Source organism: Chrysoperla carnea, chromosome 1 (genome assembly GCF_905475395.1).
Source record: "Chrysoperla carnea chromosome 1, inChrCarn1.1, whole genome shotgun sequence".
Taxonomy (NCBI): Eukaryota; Metazoa; Arthropoda; class Insecta; order Neuroptera; family Chrysopidae; genus Chrysoperla; species Chrysoperla carnea.
The window spans coordinates 135,071,395-135,096,847 of NC_058337.1; the positions used below are offsets into that span (position 1 = coordinate 135,071,395).

General features: G+C 27.9%; 1 protein-coding gene across 1 annotated transcript in view; it reads left to right on the forward strand.

Annotated features, from left to right (window-relative positions):
- Positions 1 to 25,453, forward strand: part of LOC123300882 (26S proteasome non-ATPase regulatory subunit 1) — an 868,403-nt gene that overhangs the window by 551,974 nt on the left and 290,976 nt on the right. The gene's annotated exons all lie outside the window — the stretch shown is intronic.

The following is a 25,453-nucleotide window of genomic DNA, read 5'->3' on the forward strand; positions in this document are numbered from 1 at the left end:
TTTTTTCTTCGATTTAAATAAACGTAACTACAATACGTTTTCATTCAACACTAAAAGAATTTTCTGATAACAATTTACTGAGTATAGGTCCGTTATAGTTTGAATTAGAATGTAGAATTTAGTCCCAACTCAAACTACTTACTTTTCTATTCACTTAAAAGTAATGTATTATTTTATTTCGTGAGAGATTTAACAATGGCGTATAAAGTTACTTTCACACTTCGATAAGTTCTTGAGAAACTGTCTAAAAACATATTAACATTGAAAGTTTAGACATATGGTAGGAGTGAGTAATGGCAACATATTCCAATATTTATATCGCTGAATTTCGAAATTTTCTAATTGAAAATAGATAGACATGCAGTACTTTTACCTGAGAATAGTGGCGTAAGGGAACGCAGGTTGTACTCAAGAATAATATGTGGCACGGTATCATCGCTAAACTGTCGGCAATTATATACTTTTTGAGATGTTTAATTATTATAAAATAACTCCCAAAAACTCTCCCGTTACACGAAAGAATCTTTTGTTTTTTATTAAAGGTATGCCATCAAGAGGGCTATATAGAGTTTCTTGAGGCAAGTAGCAAGGCTAAAGCATATGGGTGGTTGTATTTTTTGGGATTGTCCAACAAAACGAACGAGGAACACCTTATCTCAACATTGAACATTAGTGTGGACATAGCTTAAAATATTACAAAGTGTACGGGTATACAAAGGTTGGCCAAAGATGGGTGTAACTTTGAAAACGCTCAATAAAAAAACTCTCCAATTTTTCCCATTTATTTTTTAACATCTTAAAGTAAAAGCATTTAAAAATATTACATAAATTTTCAAGTGAACTATTATAAATAATATTTTTAACTAAATTAAGTCAATTAAACTAAGTGTAACTAGGCTTAAAACTTAAAGAAAAAATACGTTAATTTAGGTGTACACATACTTCCAGACGACCAAGTTATTCGCCACATTTCGATTTGAAGCACCTTTGCTAGCTTCCTACTTTCAGGGCTTTGAATATTCGTGGTTCCTTTTCTCTCTCTCTTGATACTATTCTTTTTAGAAAAATTTACAAGAAACAGTCGAAACAGTTTTCAACTTTGATGGTGAATTTAGGAATAACTTCATGAATGGAGACAAAATTAGAATACCTGCCTTGGTTTTCATAATATCGAAAGGGTTTTTTTACTTTAATTAAAATAGTTTTTTTTTTTTCATTTACACCGACTAGTTTGGGAAAAATTTATGAAAACATATCATTCATCTACCGTTTTCCTATAAGACCGATGTTAATTACGCTTACTTTTGAAATCATTTATTTATATAAATAATCGGGCAACTACCTCTACAATTTTCAGAATTGATTTAGTCCAACTTCTTATTAAAAATTATCAAGCCTTTTATCCAAAATTGCCCTCGCTCTGTTACCCCTTTAATTAACTAAGGTTAGCTAAAAATACAATTAATAATTAACTTATCTTTTTTTTTTTTATACAACGACTTTAAAATCGCACAATTACCTGCCCACCCCCCTCTTTATACTTTTCATTGAAGGCCAGCCAGACACAAGAACATATAATAAATCTTTTCGCACTGGTAGTATGTAGTGTATGTATATATGTTTATTTATATTTTATTGTTATTGACTTGGTCTAATCATGTTTTATATTGTGAAAACATTGTTCTTATATATCATGTTTTATATAAATGTATTTTACATAAACTTACATATTATTTAAGTTGGAACTTTAATACTAAATTGACACAAACTTCATTAATTTTATGAACTAAAAACTTTTTTACTTCAGTTTTAAAACTAGCATTTTTATACAGAGTGTATTTACGAGTAATGTTGGAGGGGATAAATAAATGCTTATTTAATTTTATAATTATGAAATTTTTACTTAACATTGATTATGAACGCCTCTTTGAGGTCGAAGCATGGCTCGTTTCATTTTATTAGCATATTTTCAACTTGCAATGTTTATATGTATTTTTGTTGCATTCAAATCTTGCAACTGAATTTTAAAGCAGTTATTCTTAACTGATTGAGCTGACATTTTGCATTTAACATGATGGATTCATTATTTTCTATATGCTGCCATAATATGATGTCAAATGAGAGGGTTTGCTGAGAAGAATACTATAGAATAATTTTATGGTAAACTGAACTAATTTTCCCAACGTTTGCACCATATTTGGTATTCATTATTTAGTTTCAAATTGAAAATTAAATTAAACAAGTGAAAACAAACAATTGACTGAGTTAATTGTTGAAATACCATGCATAGACAGTGTTGATGCGCAATCGCTTGTTTTTTTGACGTCACGTAAATAACAAAAGATATTCACTTTTAAATAGACACACACACAACTGATATTCCTATATTAATACATACTTTAAAATTTGCACCTAATTAACGCCCAACGGTTCTATCTCCAACGGTTTACAAGATGGGTCCTACGGATCCAAGACCCAATTGACCTATGATGCTCCTTTACGAACTTGACCTCACTTTTTACGTCCTGAGTACGCTGTAAAAATTTCAGCTCGATATATTTTTTCGTTTTTGAGTTATCGTGTCCAAAGACGGACGGACGGACTATCGGAAATGGATTAATTAGGTGATTCTATGAACACCTATACCAAAATTTTGTTCGTAGCATCAATATTTTTAAGCGTTACAAACTTGTGACTAAACTTAATATACTATGTATATTTCATATATACATGGTATAAAAATGCTTCTTAAAATACAAGCTTTATTCCAAAAGAAAATAGCACTTGGTTATTGCGAGAATGCGTGTATTTACATGAAGTCATTTTTTTAAGAAAATTGCCATTATGCAATATATCTCAAATTAAAAATAAATCGTTTTTATATCTCAATCTTTTTGATATCTCATATCATTTTGTTAGGTAATTTTATCGCTCATAAAATCACCTAATTAGTCCATTTTCGGTTGTCTGTCTGACCGTCTGTGTACAATATAACACAAAAGAAAAAACAAGCTGAAATAATAACGTGCTCGGGGCGTAAAAAGTGAAGTCGAGTTCGTAAATAAGCAACATAGATCAATTGGGTCTTGGACCCGCAGGACCCATCTAGTAAAACGTTACAGATAGAACAAAAGTTTAAATGTAAAAAATGTTCCAACAAAATTAAACAACTTTTGTTTTAAACATTTTTTCGTAAAAGTCACTGTTTACCCGTGAGGGCGCAAATTAGACGCAAAATGTATAGTATGTATTATTTGAAAATATCAGTTATCTATGTGTGACATGTATGTATGTATAATGTGCAAGTGTAATCAACATTGTTTATACATAGTATTTGAACAATTAACTTCTTTCTCCAGTAGTAGGAAAATGTTCGTTCTGGGCCACTTTTGAACTTTGAACGACCTTGTCTGGTGACCTACATTGAACGACCTTGTCTGGTGACCTACATTGAACGACCTTGTCTGGTAACCTACATTGAACGACCTTGCCTGGTGACCTACATTAAACGACCTTGTCTGGTGACGCGATGCACTTTTTGGAATACATTATGATGAGGTCAATGAACTGATCTCCAACAATGGTATACTTCAACAATGGTGCATTCAACAATGACAACCTTCTTGCTGAGAAGTCGTTGTCCAACTGATGTATGTTGAGGTGTTACAAGTATAGAAATATAATTTTTTTAAAAGACAGTAGTAGGATTTGAACGCTGGTTTTCTGGGTGTGAGTCTGATCACTTTACCACTCGACCACAGCGGCTTGTATAAAGAACAACAAAAAAATTGTATATATGAAAACTTTATTTCCAAATTTAGATGCTCACAAGGTAAATGAACTTGAAATGTTAATTTTAAGTAAACAAAGGTAAAAAAAATTTTAAATATGTAAATTCATTTTATATATTTTTATTAAGAAAACAATTTTTTTGAATGTTAAAAACATATTACATAAGATTTTTTATTATGAAATCTTTAATTTTTAAATAGTCGTTTACATTATTGCTCGGCAACCAATCTTCGCTTCCACAAACATCCTCTTCTTCGATTACATTAATGAATTCCCCTTCTTCATTCGTAGGTGATGTTATTTTTCTCAACAACCATTTCCAAGTATTCAAATTTTTCGAAAAAAGATAAAAGTTCAGTTCAATGTTATTTTCCATGCATGAATTAAAAAGAGATTCCAATGCTTTAACTCGTCCATAGGTAATGCATGCAATTAATCCATCTTGTAAGTATTTTTGCAAGCTATTCTTTTTTAAAAATACTTCAATGACAGCATCGAAATCTGAAGATCCGTTAAAAAATTCTTTAATTTTTCCAAAATGGTGATTTAGTTGGTATATGTGTTTTATTTTATATTTGATTAAACAATCAATAATGTGATGATGATTCCGTTTGACAGCCATAGATAGAAAACTTGATAGAATAAATCTAGGATATTTTCCTAAAATGTATTCTATTAGTTCAAGATTACCATATCGTAGTCCAGCAACATAAAACTCTAAATGTATTCTATATTGATTTTGATACAGTTCATTGTTGAAGTAGTCAATTGTTAACTTTCTTAAGTCATCAATCATGATTTAAGCAAAATTATTCATTTAAAATCATATAATGCGATTTTTATAACATCAAAAAGCCTCCCCTCCTTTCCATATAATATTCAAACAGTTTAAAAGAAAACACGGTTTTATGTTTTAATGAAATAATACACATTTATTATTATTATAAAAAAACTTCCATGTACATCGTTTTAGAGGTGTAGATAATTATTTATTCTATATACATTCTGAATCGCACATATTCCATTATGGATTATACACCTAGGAAAATTTTTCTTTTTACTCTCTTTATATTCTTCCTCATCAAAAGTCCATGTATCTTCAATGTTGCTTACACTTATATTAAATAAATCCTTACACCACTCTACTTTCTCAATTCCTTTAACATAAATATTATCACAATCTCTTAAAATATCGTTAACAATTAATTGAACATCGTTGAAATGTGCATATCCATCTTCCCAATCAATTCCATGGAAATTTTTACTCAACCATCGATTTGAAGATTGTGATTTATTATCAAGAAACTGCCATCTATATGGAGGTTTAACCATAAAATGTTGTATTTCTTTACCATTTTTCAAGATTGCCAATTCTTTCAATATAAATTTATTATTCATATCTTTAAAACCTTGTAAATCTACAATTGTGCTACTCATGACGGAAATACTATTATCTTGTTGATAAAAAATTTAAAAACTCAAAAATTTATTGTAAAGCTTTCTTATTATATACTTTTTCCCCCACCAAAAACAAAAAACTGGAAAGTCTATCACTATTAATTTTTTTAATATACCATGATTACTAAAATTATTTTAATAATATATTTCCAAAAACAATAGTCACAAGGTAAATGAACTAGAAATGTTAATTTTAAGTAATTAGAAGGGTAAAAAAATTTTAAATGATACAAATATGTAAATTCATTTTATATATTTTTACAGTAGAACTCCAATTATCCGAATTAATGGGGAGTGGGACCCATTCGGATAATCAAATATTCGGATAATCGGAGTTTTTTTTAAAAAAAATTGTCATTGGAGAGAAAAAAACCTACGTTTTGATATTGCACTATTTTTTTATTGAATTAAATATAAATAAAATGTACTTATGTACAAGTTTAGAAATCATTGTTTTTTAAACATCTCCGTCAATGTAAGCTGTTTTTGCAGTCTTCATCCGTTTTTGGGCAGCCAGGTCACGCATTCGCTTGATGGTGAGCAGTTGCAAGTGGTCACAAGTGCAAGTGGATGATTTGTAAAGCGCACTTAGACTTTTTTTGAACAAATTTTTTTTTTGAAAGTGATTCGGATAATCGGCGATTCGGATAGTCGGAGTTCGGATAATTGTTCTACTGTATTACGGAGTTCTACTGTATTAAGAAAAAAAAATTGTTAAAAGCATATTATATAATATTTTTCTCAACAACCATAATAATATATAATCTTACTTACTATCATTAAAAAAAATTAATGATAAAATAGGTCCAATTCATAATTCCAGGATTTTCTCCCATCTCTTATTCCAAGATGCTTTAGGTGGTTACTACACCAATGCATTGTCGCATCATCCATTCCATAGAAATCCTCTTCTCCATCTTTTTTTAAAATTTTTTCTATTTTATTTTTTAAGCGTTGAATGGTCCCAACATTCATTGCGTTGGGCTTTTCCAATTTTTTTATTCTAATGGTGTGGCTAGCACCATTTTCTTTTCTCACTATCACTTCTTCTATTTCTTGTTTGTTAATTATTACTTTAATGGTTGTCATGTTCAACATCTTTAATTTTTGTTTAGTAAAGAATTTTTAAAAACAAAATAGACAAAGTTGAATGTAAAATAATTTCCAAAATTTCTGCTTATATACTTTTTCACTACCAATATTAAAATACTGGAAAGTTTTTTGTTTATTATTAACTTTTTATCAGACTATTGACTTTTGATTATATAATTTTTGTTTACATTAATAGTAAAATATTAGCATACGTGTCTAGACTAAAAGTTCAAAAGTTCATGCTCTTTCATAAGTTCATTAAACAATGCATGATCAATGTACAACTAAATTCAATAAACTATCTTTTTTTTTATAAACCATTAAGGTTGCATGCACACTACCTCGTAAGTCATAATAGAATCTAAATTTTTTTATTAAAATCAAAAACTTAAATACGAATTCATAATTCATTACTATAATTTAACCGTTTTCTAACATTATTATTAATTATTTTTAATTATCTCAGAGTGATATTTTCATGAATTTCTAATCTTTTGAATTAAAATAGCTTAAAAGCCTTCGCTAGATAATTTTTTTATTTTAATTTTAACGTATTCTATGAAAGAGAAGTTTTTTAATCTTCCTATGGAGATATTTAACCTACATGTTAACGTTTCTATAACCTACATGTTAAATTTCTATTTTTTAATAATTTATTAAACGATAACCCTTTGTTAGATCTATTCCAAAAAAATTAATTTAGACGTATAAGATAGCAATTTATAACATATAAAAAAATTAGCTTCTACTCTTCAAAAAAGTACATTAGTGTTCATACAACCTTAAATTCAATAAATAAATTTATTATGCAATTTTATGTTAAGATATTATAATGAAAGAATAAAAAAATCGAAATATTAGAATGTCAGATACACATATTATTGATAAAATATTAACATTCATTTAGTATACAACTCTCAACTAGTTTAATAAACAGTATTTTTTTTTCAAACTCTGTGCGTGTGTGTGTTTTTTTATAAATATGTCAAGTCAAATAACTGAGGTAAGTTTTATAAATTTTTTTTACTTAAAATTTTTTACTTAAAAAAAAATTATTTACAATTTTTATTAGTTCATACCCGATTGGGACTCTTCCATAACTGACGAAATGTTGATTGAAACGGTTATAAAAATGGAATCCGAATTGATTCAAACCGCTATAAAAATGAAATCCAATAATATTCCAAAAATTTATGTTTTGGAAGATGTTAACATATCCAATCCATCTTCTACGCTCATTAACCCTCTTCCGCTTACAGATCTTACATTGCTACCAATAGAAAGTTACCCTCCATTAGACCTAAACACTCATTTCTCTCCAAACTTAGCTTCTTCCTCAAACAATTTTCAACCAATAGATGATTTACTCAGAGAATTGAATTCATATTTATTCTCTAGTGAATCAGATGCAAATTTAAATTCTGCTGCTCATCATAGTGAATCAAACAGACCTGAATACATTCAACATATACCATCAAGTAAACCAACAGACATTCAACATATACCATCAAGTAAACCAACACACATTCAACATATTAATTTATTGCTAAGTAAATCTACAAACATTCAACATTCTCCAAGATCATCACTTTTTCGTCGTTGTAAATTGAAAATAAAAACTAATAATAATAATAGAAACAAACATAATCCCTATAAAATAAATAGCCAAGAGGTAATTGATTTGACAAAAGAAGATGAAAAAGATAATATTAAAAAGAAGCCTTGAACAAGCAGGTAAAAATAACTTATTTAAAAATTTTTGTATTAATTGTTAATATTTTCTTAAAAATTTGTTTCTTAGGATTATCATCACCTTCATCATCATCTAAAACAAACAAATTATTATCACCAGAATCATCTTCCTCACCAGAATCACTTTCAAAATCAAATAATACAAATAATGAAGCATCATCTAGCTGTATACTTCCTACATTCTCACCATTAGATGAAACAAAAACATGGATAGCTGTTAATTGTTTTAAAAATAAAATTTTTGCTGGAAGGTTAGTAAATTACGAGAATGCTAAGGACTTATCCACATTTTTTAAATATAAGGAAAAACTAGTATCCGATAAAATTAGAGAATACTTATCTCTACACACTTTAATTAAAGTTTCACTTGGAATAAGATGTGATTTTGTAATTAAAAAAAGCGATACAGAAGTCATAGATACATTTCATTTCATGCTTAATCTTCAACACTTTGATCAAACCACTGAGTTTTCTGATTGGTATAAGGATGCGCTAAACAATCTTATAGTAAGGTTAGAAGAGTTTCAACAAAGAGGCTCAAATGCTACACTAGATAAAATTCTTTGTTTAGAATTAAATGTAGCACAATTTGACCCAATGAGAGGTGGAACTTATATACCTCTACCAAAAAAAATTTTAGATAAAAAAGCCTGCATTAATATTCAAAATGAAGATAGCTATTGCTTTGCTTATTGTCTTTTAGCACATTTTTTCCCTGTAGAAGAGCATAGTTATAGAGTTTCAAAGTATCCACAAAACTTTTATGAAATATTTAATTTTAACAACATCAAATTTCCAGTAGAACTTAAAGATATACCTAAAATCGAGAAAAATAATAATTTTTCTATAAATGTATATGGTTTATCAGATTCTGGTTTGGTAAATGGTCCTTTATATTTCACCAAACAAAAGAAAGAACAACACATAAACTTACTCATGATTAATGATAACATTAAATTCCACTACTGTCTTATTAAAAATCTATCAAGACTTTGTTCTTCTCAAAAATCAAAAAATCATTTACAAAAGTTTTTCTGTGATAGATGTCTTCAACATTTCAATATTAGAGAAAAATACAGTGAACATCTAGAACTGTGCAATGTTTTTAATGAAGTAAAAACTGTATTTCCTACAGGGAAAGATGTAATATTAGAATTTAAAAATTATAAAAATAAACAATTTCTCCCTTTCGTAATATATTCAGATTTTGAATGTTTTCTTCCAAAAATCATTGGTAACATTAGCAATACTAATAGCAACACTTCATATTTCCAACATCATGTACCATACTCTGTAGCTCTAAAAGTTATATGTTCCTATGACTCTTCAAAAAATGAATATTATTCATATTCAGGTCTTGATGTAGCAAAATGGTTCATTAGTAAATTGAGAGAAATTTTAAATTCAATTGAAAGTATATATAAAACTATTATACCTATACATATGACTGAAGAAGACGAACTCATATTTCAATCGTCAACTGTTTGTTACATTTGTGAGAAACCCTTTTTGGAAGGAGAGGTTAAAGTTAGAGATCACTGTCACTTAACATCAAAATTTCGTGGGGCTTCTCATGAGGGGTGTAATATTAATTATACTCTTCCAAATTTTGTTCCAGTATTTTTTCATAACGGCTCTCGTTATGATTTCAATTTTTTTATTCGTGAATTGGGATATGATGATGGGGATATTCATGCTATTCCTATTAACAGCGAACGATATATATCTTTTTCTAAAAAAATTAACTCTTTATATGTTAGGTTTATCGACTCATGCAGATTTATGCAAAGCTCTCTCGATACTCTAGTAAAAAATTTAGATGATAATCAATTTGAAATTCTAAAAGAGGAATTTGGAGCATCCCATCCCCATCTGAATTTATTAAAGAAAAAGGGAATATTTCCTTATGATTATGTAACCGAATGGAATCAACTAAATGAAACTGTTTTACCAGAACCTGATTCTTTTTTTAATCAATTAACAGATAGCAATATAAGCAAAGAAGAATATGAACATGCGAAAAATGTTTGGGAAAAATTTCATATTAAAAATTTAGGTGAATATGCCGATATTTATTTAAAATGTGATGTTTTACTATTAGCATGTGTGTTTGAAAATTTTCGTAAAATTTGTCATTCAACCTACGGCTTAGATCCTGCTAGTTACTATACTACACCTGGGCTAACTTTCGATGCCATGTTGAAAGTAACTAAGGTAAAGTTAGAATTAATAACAGATATTAATATTTTAAATTTTGTAGAAGCATGTATTAGAGGTGGGTTAACCTTAGCAATAAAAAGGTATGCAGAGAGCAATAATCCTTACATGATGGATTATGATTCAAATTTACCCGAAAGCTATATAATCTACCTAGATTGTAATAATTTATATGGACTTGCAATGATTGGAAAACTTGCAAAGGGTGAATATAAATTCCTTACACCTCAAGAAGTACAAAGTTTTGATGTTAATATTGATTCAGATGGGGATTATGGCTACATGTTAGAAGTTAGTATTGATTACCCTGAAAAGCTACATGATTTTCATAATGATTTCCCGTTTCTACCAGAACATAAAATAGTTAATAAACAAAAAAAATTAGTAAGTACTTTCTATAGTAAACATAAATATATTCTTCACTTAAAAAATTTGCAACAAGCTTTAAAATATGGTTTGAAATTAACAGCAAGACATAGGATTCTACGTTTTTCTCAATCATTGTGGTTGAAAAAATACATTGATTTAAATACTGAGAAAAGAACTAATGCAAAAAATTCTTTTGAAAAAGACTTTTTCAAATTGATGAATAATGCAATGTTTGGTAAAACCATGGAATCTGTGCGTAAAAGATCTAATTGTAAATTGATAACAAGATACGAAGGAAAAAACGGAGTGAGAAATCTAATAAGTAGTCCATATTGCAAAAAATTTACAGTAATAGCTGAAAATTTGCTAGTAATAGAACTACAACCTTCTGAACTTAAATTTGATAAACCGATTATAGTAGGAGCATGTGTTCTTGAACTCTCCAAGCTACCTATGTTTAACTTTCATTATAAATATATGAAAAAATGGTTTGCAAATCTAACTCTTATGTATACGGATACAGATTCACTAGTATATCATATTATTAAAAAAGATCGAAATGAGATGGATATCTATCAGAGAATAAAGCATAACTTTGAATTGTTCGATACTTCAGACTACCCAGAAAATAATATTTTTAACATTCATAGGCATAATAAAAAAGTTTTAGGATGTTTTAAAGATGAAACAAATGGGGAAATAATAACACAGTTTTGTGCCTTAAAAGCAAAAATGTATTCGTTCAAACTAGAATCAGATAATACGATAAAGAAGGCAAAAGGAGTTGTTAAAGCTAGTCTAAAGAAAATTACATTTAATGATTATGTAAATACTCTGTTTAATGAAGAAAGTGTTTATAGTGATATGTATAGAATACTAAGCAAAAACTTTGAATTGTATACTATAAAACAGCGTAAAAAAACTTTGTCATCAGATGATGATAAACGCGTAATTCAAGAAAATAAAATTGATACACTAGCTCTTGGTTATAAAAAAATTAATAATTTGTAATTTTTTAATAGCGATAGTTTTGTAATTTATATAAAAAAAGGAATTGGTAATAAAAAAAACTATTTAAAAAAAAAAATTTTTTTTTTATTTTTTTTTTTATATTTATAACAAATTCTCTCTAAGTATCCATTCAGATTCATTAAATCCTAACCATTTTACCAACACCATGTTATTTTTCCTTTTTAAAATTTTTTCAACTAAATATATATTGGGGAAATTAGTTTTCAATAATTCATATTGGTAAAATGAACCTAATATTGGATTCCCAGCCAAGTCTTCCAATAGATATGAATAGGGATCTGTAGATTGAATTTTAACAATCTTGAAAACTTCCATAGACCAATTTGGTGTATATTTTTTTTCAAATACATGCTTGTATTTTGATATTCGAACAAAATTTCCGATTGAGAATCTTCTCTTAGCTTTTTGTTTAGAAGGAGGAGGAGGGTCATTATGATATGCTGTTTTCAACAATATTTCTTCATGTTCTTCAGAAACTTCACTAGGCTTCATTCCAGTTGTTCGATGTTTTTGATTATTATAAGTTTCAACAATTTTTTGAAGAATATCAATCCACTTGTAAGATCCATTAAGCGAAAATTGTTTATATAACATATTCTTCAATGTTCTATTGAATCGTTCTATAATTGCACATTTTTTCGTGGAATAACTTGGATAAATGTTAATATTATGTTGTTTCATCAACTTTTGAAAATGTGAGTTGAAAAATTCTTTCCCTTGATCAACATGTAAATTCTTAGGTGATGTAGTTCTATTCAATATTTTTTCAAATGCATTTGTTACTTCTTTCCCGGTTTTTGTTTTCAAAGGTTCACAGAAAGCAAATTTAGAAAAACAATTGATTACAGTGAGTATATATTTATACCCATTATTTTCTTTGGAATAATTTGTCATTTCTATTAAATCAGCTTCAAATAAATCATTTAAACCAAATAATTTATATTTACGTCTAGGAAAGTTTACTCTTGCAGGTTTGTGAATTTCATTTACTATTTCTTCCTTTTCCATTATACACTGATTTTTTTGGAAAATTACACAACTTTTTATGATTTTTTTTATTTGTCTGTATAATAAATAAACAATTAATATAAAAAAAGTACAGAATGAAATATTTGTATGTGTTCTTGCTTCAAAAATCCATTTTACGAGTGCTTATCCTACTATTAAAAAAATTGTTTATAAATATTTATGCAACAATCCCGAGTTCTTTTAATTCACTTAAAATGCTTATAATTTCATTTTTTACTCCATTATTTCCCGCAAGTTTTTCTGCATTTAGAAGCTTAAGACGTGAAATTAGTTCATTTGGGTCATCGAAATAAATTATTTTTGGGTTATATAGGCTACGATATGATATCCCTTCACCTTCATGAAACAATTTTGAAATAATATTATGATATTTCCGACTACGATTTCCATCAATTTGACCATTATTTTTAAATTTTTTACGATGTGCATTTGTCAATTCTAATATATTTTTATACAATTGCAAATCACTTTCTTCAAAGTTTTCAGGTGTTTTCTTAAACAACAATTCACATATTCCATTAGTAAGCGGAAACATTTTCTTTCCATTAAGATAGATATGATCATTTTGGAATTTAACAGGTGTATTACCAATTTTCCATTCTCCATTCTCATCCTGTCTAACACCATAAATATTTCTTTTATCTTTTAAATGTTCATATTGCTGTATATATTTCATAACATTTGGAATATCATTTTCTTTTTTAATATTCAATATTTCTTTCTCATTTTGTATTTCATCTTTAATTATAGGTGATTTAGATATTTTTTCTGATAATTCATTTATGGGCTTTATAATGGGGTTATATAATGTTTGTAAATTTTGCTCCAATCTCTGCTCACCACGTTTTAATAATAAATATTTAGCTCTGATATTTTTTCTAGCACTAATTATTTTATGTTTAATTTGTTGTTCTTTTGCTATTTTTTCATCCATAATGAACAACTAAAGATTTACATCTGCCGCAAATTAACCTACATCTCATGTATTTATAATGATAAACTTATCAAACCCACACCTATAGCGACCGTTATTTAATTCAGATTCTTTATCGATAACAATGAAACCATATTCATTTCTCCAACATTCACCACAGAGTACACAAAATTTTTCAAAACTCATATCACCAATAACATGATTATCAAAAACATGTCTTAAATTCAATGTATCTTGCTTAAACAGAATGATTATGTTGCAATTGTCACGCAAATTTTGTTTATGTGCAGAAGAATATGTTTGAATAAGGAAGAACATGTCTAATTTTTTATGTCTTCCTCTTGAATAATAGTTTTTTATTACTCCTTGATCAGAATTAGCATTCACATCATCGAAAATCACTAATGAATTAGGTTTTATTTGTTCAGTTGTTGGAAACGTTACTAAATCATTAGTCATATACATATTAATATCTTTTAACGGTTTAATAACATCCTTCAACAATTGATATTTATCCTGATCAATAGTTTTTGAATAAATGTATATATTTTCAAATCTTACACCATGTTTTTCAAATATAAGAGAAAGCAAAACATTAGTTTTTCCACTTCCAGAGGGTCCAGTCATCAAAACTCTTAATTGATTTGGAAATAATTCTCCATGACGCCATCTTTGTCTTTGGTTTTGTTCATCAAAATTCTCAACTTTTAATTGAGTTGGTTGCTGTATGGTCTCCATGATATAAATGTATAAAAACGGCTAGCAAGAATCATTTTATTGCATTCTACATTTTTATGTCAGAGTATATAGATGTTGCGTTATAAAGGAGAAGGTTTACTCAATAAATTAATCAATAAACTGCCATTTGAAGCCCATATTCCTGGATATAAATATTGTGGACCAGGCACAAAATTAAAGGAGAAATTATCAAAAGGTGTTGAAGGTATTAACAAATTGGATGAATTTTGTAAATTTCATGATATTGCATATGATACATATAAAGACATAGATAAAAGACACGAAGCAGATAAAATTTTAGCTGAACAAGCTTGGAGTAGAGTAAAAAGTAAGGACGCTAACTGGAAGGAAAAGGCTGCCGCCTGGGCTGTTACTAATATTATGAAAGGTAAAGTGAAAACTGGCTCCGGTTTAAAAACAAAGAAAAACAAAAACAAAAAAAATATTGTTCAAAAAGGAGGGAAGTTGTTCATGGTAAATAGAAAAATAAAAAAATCAAAGAAAAAGTATAAAAGAATTATACCAACTAGAAAAATTGGTGGAGTTCTTCCATTAACCCTAATCCCTGCAATTGCAGGTGCGGTAACTGCATTAGTAGGAGGAGTTAAAACAGTGAATGACATAAGAAATTCAAAAAAAGCATTGGAAGAAACTATACGTCACAATAAGAAAATGGAAGAATCGGCTTTAAAAGGACGGGGTTTTTATTTAAGACCATATCAAAAGAAGAAAGCTTAAGTCTACTGAAAGAGTTGCCAATTCGAGCGTTAACTGATTTAGAACTAAATAGTTTTGGTAAAAAATATATTAAACACTTTAGAGGTGTATATATGCGAAATACTCTACCTAAAAAACCATTACAAAAAGAAAGTGCTATAGTCAATCTTGCTAGTTCATCATCTAGAGGTACTCACTGGATCTGCTTTTTTAAAAACAAACAAAAAGTATTCTATTTTGATAGTTATGGTGATGTACCCCCACCACTTGAAATAATTACTTATCTAGGGGGAAATATTTCATATAATTACAACAGTTTTCAGAAAAGCGGACCAATTTGTGGTCATCTCTGTCTAGCATTTTTACTACATATAACAAACACTTAAACATTAAATATGACTTACATATTATCTTTGAAGGGTAATCAATCGGAATTAAAACAAGATTTTTTCCCTCCAATTCAGTTAGACGGTAATTATTCTTGTGGATTGGTGAGTTTTATCACATATAATACGATTCCTAACATTACTTCTGAAAACAATCACTTTAAATATGGTAGTACATCATATTATGTGGATACAGGTACTTATGAAATCGATGCGCTTATTAAACTACTTGAAGGAGAATTTCCCTCAATCAAGTTTACTGTAAACTTAAATACATTTAAAATTGAAATTAAAGGAAAATATACCATTCATTTTGAAGTGGAAAATTCAATTGCAAAAGTATTTGGTTTTTCGAAAAAAGTATTAAAACCTGATATTAAGCATACATCTGATTTACCTATAGAAATAAGTACTGTAAACACAATTCGAATATTATGTAATATCATAGATAATGCCTATTTTCAAGATCAAAAACTTCCTGTAATACACGAATGTCCTATAATGGTAGAAACTGGTTATCGCATTGTTGACATTCCTAATGAAATAATATATTTACCGGTAAACACTAAAGAAATAAGTCAGTTGATAATCAACCTTGTTGATCAAGAGAATCGTCCTTTAAATTTGAGGGGAGAAGAAATTCTTGTAAGATTACACCTAAGGAAAGATGATTGACTTTAATAATTCTAATAAATATTTAAGTCCGCCAACAAAATGCATCATTAAGAAGAAAGTGGTTAAACGTAAAACACGTGTGTTGAAAGAAAATATAAATTATTTAAAATCAATTGGGTTAAAAGTCTTAAAACAATGAATAACAACATTTTAAACTTATCCAATAAAGTATATTTTGATAATGAAATAACATCAAAAGAGTTGATAAGCTATGCACCCTTTAGTGGAAGTAGTTTATCACATGGAAGTAGTATAAGAATTGGAATTCAAAACAAGGATGCAATCTTATCATTATCGGAATCGGATCTTCTAATACAAGGAACTATTAAAAAAGAAGATGGTAGCAACATTACTTCAGCGCTCATAAACAATGGAATTGCCCACTTATTTGAAGTTGTATCATATAAAATGAATGAACAAGTTATTTGTACAGTATATAACCCTGGTGTTGCTTCAACATTAAATAGTTTCGCTCTACTATCATCGGATCAAGTTAAAGGATTATCTAATGCTTCATGGATTTCTGATGGTCAATTGGATGGAACTAAGTTTAATACAACAAAAGATGGAGAATTTCTGTTTACTGTCCCTCTATCTTTATTACTACCGTTCTTTGCTACATATAAAAAAATTACAACTAATGCAAAACATGAACTAATTCTTACGCGATCTCGAAATGATGATAACGCTGTGAAGAGTGATTCGAAAATAAATATTGATATTACAAAAATAGTATGGAGAGTACCCACAATTCATCTCAATGATGTTGCAAGATTACACTTGTTGGATTTAATAAAGCGCAATGTAACAATTGATGTGGCGTTTCGAAGCTATGACTTAGTTACATATCCCACTCTACCAACAACACATAAGCATTCATGGATGGTGAAATCAACAAATAATCTTAATGTACCGCGTTATGTTATTTTCGCTATGCAGACTGATAAGGTAGATGATTTTAAAAAAAATAATCAAATATTTGATTTTAACAATCTGTCTTCTATTCGTCTCTTTCTTAATGAACGTCAGTTTCCTCAACAAGATGTTTTTTTCCAAAATTCTGAGGAAATTGCAACACTTTATGATATGTATCTTAGATTTAAATCATCTTACAATAACCAAGAAACAATTTATGAAAAACCGTTATTTGATATCAAAGATTTTATGAAATATACACCAATAATATGCATTGATTGTTCACGACAAAATGAAATTTTTACAACAAACACTGTGGATATTCGCATTGATTTTGAATGTAAAAAACCTATACCTGCTAAAACAACTGCTTATGTGCTGTTAATTTCTGATTCTCTCTTTGAATTTAAAATGCAAACAGGAGATATTAAAAGAATAATATAAAAAAGTATGTAATAGAGATACAAATGATCATTTTAACAATGAGCATGCACAAGTTTGGTTATCGCAAGCTAGATGGAAAAACAGAAAAAAAATTTTTAAAGTTGATGGAAAGAATGAATAACTTAAAAATGGAAATTGATGGACATAAAGCAAATATCAAAGAACTAGATAAGAATGTAAAGGAGCAATTTGAAGAAGAAAGAAAAAATATCAAAGATCTAAAATATCAATTAAATAATGAGCGAGATAGTATCCTTTCAACTTTAAGTAAATTGATTGGAAATGTGAAGGAAAACATTTTTAAAACAATAAGTGAAATAAATGGAAATATGCAGAAAGATTTACTTAGAGAGAAAAGTATCCTCTTGAAATCTATGAAAGAATTGAAAGATTTTGTATCCCATTCAAAAAAAGATGTTGAATCGTTAAATATTAATATAAGCAATTTACAAACAAGAGAGATTGATGTCCTAAAGAGTAGTGTAACTATTTTACAAAAAAAGTGTATAAATTTGGAAGAAACAATTAAAAATCTTCAAGAACTACAAAAAATAGCTGCTAAAGATTTCTTAGAAAAAAACAGAAAACTGCATGAAGAAGTGTCTGGTATAGCTTTACTAAACAAGTTAAAAATTATTCCATAATAAAAACTTTTAGCTTATAATAATTTTTATTTGTTAACATTTTTTTACATAAATACTTGTATACATTTTATTAATTAATAAAAATTTTTTTTAAACAATTTTTTTTGTATTTTTTTTTTTAATCTACTTCATCCTCAATCCCACTATCAGGGAAACAACAATATTCCAGATTTATAAGTGGTATAGTTGTAAACAGTTTGCGTTTTCTTCCAGTTTTGCGTTTTCTTTCAGTTTTGTGTTCACACTTTGAAAACAGTTTCTCAACACGGTATTTCTCATAAAATAACAATGGACGTCTTTCTATGGGTTCTAAGAGTAACATATCATCATCATTATCTTCTGGATATGAAAAGTGATATAGTGATAACAATTCTTCCAAATCTCGTTCTTCTATTGTTTTTAATGTGGGGTTATATTTTTTAATTAAATTGAAATAATATTTAAACGTTCCATTGGTTCGTAATGTTGAAAATAAATGTGGATGATGGTTTAAAACATAATCATAAATTGTTTTATATTTTCGAATTTTTTCCAATAGTTTTATAAATTCCAGTTCATATTCTTTAAATTTCCTATCATTTTCTGCAATTCTATAAACAAAATTTTTTTTAATATATAAAATGTAAAATTACATAACAAATCAACTTACATTTTTAAACTGAATATGTTATTCATTTTGTAAAAAAAATGTGTTAACTCAAATATTTCTCTATATGATAGTGCTAGTTATAATATATCTTTATCAATATTTATCTATATATACTTTTTTATCAGGCTATTGACTTTTGATTATATAATTTTTGTTTACATTAATAGTAAAATATTAGCATACGTGTCTAGACTAAAAGTTCAAAAGTTCATGTTCTTTCATAAGTTCATTAAACTAACATTAAAAAAAAATGATCAATGACAAAACTTTTTTTTAAATAAATGTACAACTAAAATCAATAAACTATCATTTTTTTTATAAACCTTAAAAAGGGTAGGGAGACAAATATTTCTCTATATATTGTTGCTTAAGTAGAGATCATTTGTGTGTTAATGAATTTTACTAATAAAGGGTAGGGAGAATCTTTTACCGAGTATATATACACATCTTTTGAATTTAAAAAAATTATTAGTTAAAAAATATTGCAAAGTTTTAAAACTTCAACAATGTGTCAAAAACAAGTGGATAAATATTTTCAAAATATGGAAAATGAAATTATGTATAGATCTTCCTTACCATTAAACGCAAGTGAAACAAAATTTATAAATATTGGAATAAAAGTTGGTGATTTATCTAATATATTGCAAATAAAAACACATAATAATCAGAGTATTAATCTAACGAAAACACAATGGAAGCGTTTATTACAATTTCAACCACAAATTTTAAATTATATTAATGATGAAAGTGATTTACTTGAAAATATTAAGATTGATGATGTAATTCTTTCACCATTTGAATGTTATAATAAAAAAATAGTCAAGTTTGCTTCATCTAATTTCATTATTTATTTGGGTGATAACTCAATTCGAAAACTTTTTGGCGTACAGAAAATTATTGATTCCCAATTTTTAATCTTGGAATCATTAAATATTCCAGAATATATAAAGATGGTACAAAACAAGTTTCATAATGAGGAGAACTCACAAGCAAATTTTGGAAACTGGAATGGATTTATTTCATCAGTAATTTCGCAAGAGAAAAATCCAATGTTAAAAAAATTTTTATTGGAATTATCAATTAATCATCCAATTGTATTAGAAAAAATTTTACAAACAATGTCTCCCTATTTAACATTAAATTATTATACTGAATATTAATTTTTATATGTATTATTATTGAGAATAAAGATAACCTAAAAAAGGTAGTTTTTTAATAAAAAAATCTTATTTAGATAATATTTTTTATTACAGAGTAAAAAAAACTTTTTTTACATATTAATAAAACAAAAAAAATGATTTGATATAAAAAAATTATTTTTTTCTTAATAAAAATATATAAAATGAATTTACATATTTAAAATTTTTTTTACCTTTGTTTACTTAAAATTAACATTTCAAGTTCATTTACCTTGTGAGCATCTAAATTTGGAAATAAAGTTTTCATATATACAATTTTTTTGTTGTTCTTTATACAAGCCGCTGTGGTCGAGTGGTAAAGTGATCAGACTCACACCCAGAAAACCAGCGTTCAAATCCTACTACTGTCTTTTAAAAAAATTATATTTCTATACTTGTAACACCTCAACATACATCAGTTGGACAACGACTTCTCAGCAAGAAGGTTGTCATTGTTGAATGCACCATTGTTGAAGTATACCATTGTTGGAGATCAGTTCATTGACCTCATCATAATGTATTCCAAAAAGTGCATCGCGTCACCAGACAAGGTCGTTTAATGTAGGTCACCAGGCAAGGTCGTTCAATGTAGGTTACCAGACAAGGTCGTTCAATGTAGGTCACCAGACAAGGTCGTTCAATGTAGGTCACCAGACAAGGTCGTTCAAAGTTCAAAAGTGGCCCAGAACGAACATTTTCCTACTACTTTCTCCCTCTTTTATACTCACTCTGTATAAAAACTGATGAAATTCTAGTTGTTCAACAAAGTATCATTAAAGTTGTAAATAGTTAAATAAAAAAAATTGACCATAGAAAGTCGTCCGTCATCGAATATTTTAGTTTTATTTTGATATTGACCTTAAATAAATATCGACATTCCCACGTTTCTACAAATCATATTAAATATATTTAGTAACTAAATAACCCTTTGAATGAGTTTACCTTATTCAACAAAATATAAGGTTCGAATTTACAAAGAGATTCAATCTTTGAACGATTGTTCGATTTTATATACAAACTAATTTTAAAGAGAAGGATAAGTTTAAGGAAAAAATCATTTTCCACATATTTCGAACAATAATTTAGGTTTCCTTTTTTCACTAGGATTTATTTTTCAAACTCTAGTAATGTACATTGCTTTTCTCGTTTTAAGAAACGTAACACAATTTTTCTACTTTTTCAATCTGTAAGTAACAAAATTTTGATATGGTACTCAAAACTCCATTTTTGACTTATTTGACTTTATTTGATGAAAAATTGTAGTTCAAGATTGAATCATCTTTTACCAATAGACAGACACAATTAATTCATCAAACTTAATTTCTATATTGTGTCAAATATAGATCTATTATCGAGAACTTACTAATTGTGTACACTCACTCAGAATTTCTAGTTTTAGAACATCAGAGGCACAGAGACATAGAAACATCATTTAAATTGGGTAAAGTGTAGTACCTAGAATCAAATTCACCTCGAATCCTTCCGACTTTCTTACCAGGATTTGCTATTTATCTTAAAAATTATTTCTTTATTTATCTTATTAATTATTTTCTTTTTATACGTTTCAAACGAAACAAAAAAACCAAAATCGGTTCATCCGCTTAGGCGCTACGATGCCGCAAGCACACACACAGGCAGGCAGACGCATATAGCGGCCAAACTTAAAACATCTCTTTTTTGGTTCGAAGGTTAAAAATTTTAAGTTGGGTTGGATTGGGTTGGGTTAGGTTGGGTTGGGTTATATGCTTCGAAAATTAAAAAAGTTCTGCATCGATTAAGCTAGTAATGATACAAATAAGTTCATGAACTATAGTAATTAAAGGTGTTGATGGACTTTCTATAATAATGTCCCGCAAGTGAGCTGTGAAGAGAGCACTTTTGAGTGAACCATGGTACATTATGATGTTGTACCACGATTCAAACATAATGTTTATACCTTCAATCATACCGTTGTAATATTATTGTGCGTAATTGAAGGTAATAGTTTTGTGGATGCTTAACATGAATGTAAATTTCGATAACAGGCTCAACACCTCTCCTTATACAGAAATTCATCCCACGTAATTTGATTGTTCTTATTAATAAATTTATAATTGATTTGATGTATTTGTGGTTATTGAAACGTTTGCTCCTTCCTTCCTTCATCATTCACCTCTTTAATAAAACGTTTAACAAATTTATATAAATAGATTGTCTCTGATGTAAAAGTAATTAACCTTTAATAACTTGCTTGTGGTCGTAAAGGATATACGGTCTGCTATCACATTATATAAATGCCTCCAACTATACGATAAAGTGTTAAAATGTGGTTAAAAGTTTAAAAAAACTTAAATTACTTCCAAATATTTCAAGATAAACGGCTGAAATTCAAGTGGACTGTAGGGGAAGGTCAAAATCTTCCCTTTAGAAGAAAAAAAAAACCAATAATAAATTTTTAAGTTATTTTCTGGCCACAACCACTTTAAATATTGGTTCTTAATTAATATAACTCAAGATAATGTAGCGGAACATCATTTTAAATAATTATGTAAAGCAGTTTTTTTTTCTTATAAGGAACAAAGTGATGTATTCAACCACATATAATTTGTTAAACATAATTGACTTATTATATTATTAAGGTAAGATGTAGTACCTTGAGTACAATGTACCTTAAATTATTCTGTAGTTTCGTTTCAGATATTTCTATTTATTGGACGGCATTTGTATTGAATTGCGAGTATTTTAGCAGAATACAAAGAGGCGCAGACTGGTTATCAATAAGGTTTTGTTTCGAATAATTTTTTTCTTTTGATATTTCAGAATGTTTTCAAGTTGACCGTTGTATTTTTATACCATATACATATGAATGTATATTAAGTTTAGTCCCAAGTTTGTAACGCTTAAAAATATTCATGCTACGAACAAAATTTTTTATAGGTGTTCATAGAATCATCTTATTAGTTCATTTTCGGTTGTCCGTCCGTCTGTCAACACGATAACTCAAAAACGAAACAAGATATTAAGCTGAAATTTTACAGCGTACTCAGGACGTTAAAAGTAAGGTCGAGTTCGTAAATGAGAAACATAGGCCAATTGTATCTTGGGTCCGTATGACCCATCTTGTAAACCGTTAGAGATAGAATGAAAATTTAAATGTAAAAAATATTTCTTATAAAAAAATAAACCACTTTTGATTGAAACATTTTTTCGTTAACATCACCGTTTACCCGTGAGAGCGCAAATTATGCGCAAATTGTATAGTATGTATTATATGGGTATATCAGTTATATGTGTATGACATGTATGTATGTAACTCAGTCAATTGTTTGTTTTCAATTGTGTATTTCAAGTTATACACAACACAAATTATTGTTAAGTAATTTGTTATAGTATATTCCAGCTTTAAACGTAGTATGTATGAATTAAATTTTTTAATTATTATATTCTTGTTTGTGATGGGTTATCAAATGTAGGTAAGTTTAGTATAAGTGAGAAAGAAAAGTCTTATTCATTCCGATTCATTACAAATACCAGTTGACGCTAATGCTGGTCGCTATGATAATTCGGTGCCAGTAAAAGAAACCTATAGGATTTTAAACTGTTATGGTTTTCAATGTCTCAAAAACAAACATGCTATACTGTTATTCAACTAAAGTGAAATGTAACGATAACATGTTGAAGATAGAGCTCCCAGATATATTAGATTTCAGCTCAAGGTACAATTATCTTTATTTATAGTTCTTTAATATTTAAATTCTCGAAAGAACAAAAAGTATTGAGGAATATTATTGGGATATTTGGGAAAATTTCGATTCTAGGTACTACACATTCTACCCTACATAGAACATTCGACCCAGAAGATTCATTTTCTTTTTTATTTTTCTATTCTCCTAGTATTTTTCTCTCTTCTATGCTCTTATTTTCTTATATATATTCAATCAATCTATTTAACATGTCAAAGAAGATAATTTAAAACATTGATGGTTCAATCAGCTGATGCACTTTATCATCAATATAGTATTCTGTTATTATAATATATCGATATTATATAATGATAATCATTATATATATATATACAAGAGAAGCACTGATGAAAATGTTTAACAGGACTGGAGTTGATATATATTTGGTGTATAAGTGTTACACAATCTTTTATGTAAAAGCTTCAAGTAACAAATTTTTATGGGTGTATCTTTTAATGCACCCAAGTAATAGAGATAATAATAGAGTGTTAGAGAATATAATTTGGAATCAGGACGAGAATGATAAAAAAACTTCGAAAGATGTCGTGGAATACCCGGTAGGAACCTATATAGCTTTCGTATTTTGGTACTTCATAAATGTAGCGCTTAGTTTTTTTATTTACAAGAAATTTTTCTGAAAATTTTAAATTTTAATTTTAGAAGTCAAATACTTGTTTGATTCTTTAAAGAATTTAATTTTATAGCTACTTTTAGTTTTTACTATATGAAATAATTGTAGTATTAGTTTAAAAAAGACATACTTCTGATTTAGTAGTCAACCCAATATGTGAATGCATTACGTTTGGTTTGATTAAGATATTTATTATGACATAACATAAAAATTGCATTGTACTTACTTTAAATTAAAGAGTTTATTCCTTCAGAATTAAATGGCGTTTTTAAATTAGCTTATTAGATGAAACACAAAAAATTGAAGTGTCATTGTAAAAAGTTCGGACCTGTTTATGTGGTAAGTACCTATAGGAAATAATGACGTTGGAGAAATCAAATATGAGACACAATATAATAATTATTATGGGCGATAGTAGGAGTTGAAGATGTATACGAGTGCGGGTGGTAAGACACGACAATGATAGTCAGGTATAATAAAAAGGTTGACATTGTTTTAGTTGGCGTTGAATGTTCATTTTATACAGCATGCTATTTAAAAAATTTTTTATTTACTTCAAACATAAAAAAAACTTTTAACAAAAAGAAAACCGACTTCAAAAGAAAAACTTTTCCAAAACAAATTAATATGCACTAAAAAGTAAAAAAATAACGATAATATAATGTTGTTAAAAATATTGTTATTTTTGGAGTCGGTGTCAGCCAAGCAAACTGTTCTGTCAGAGTTGTTTCCTTGGCTGACGACTCCAAAAATAACAATAATTTTAACTACATTATATTATCGTTATTTTTTTACTTTTAAGTGCATATTAATTTGTTTTGGAAAAGTTTTTCTTTTCAAGTTGGTTTTCTTTTTGTTAAAAGTTTTTTTTTACTTTCTGATTTTTAGTGAATCTGAAGTACACTAACTAATTTGTCACTAAAAAAAGAATCATCGAAATCGGTTGGCGTGATATTGAGTTATTCGTTCTCTTGTCGTGCATACTTAATGCAAATTTAAGTTTTTTATGGTTTTCTCATGGATAACGTTGTCAGAACTGGGCGAAAATGAAATGGGTGAATGAAGCTATGGATATAATA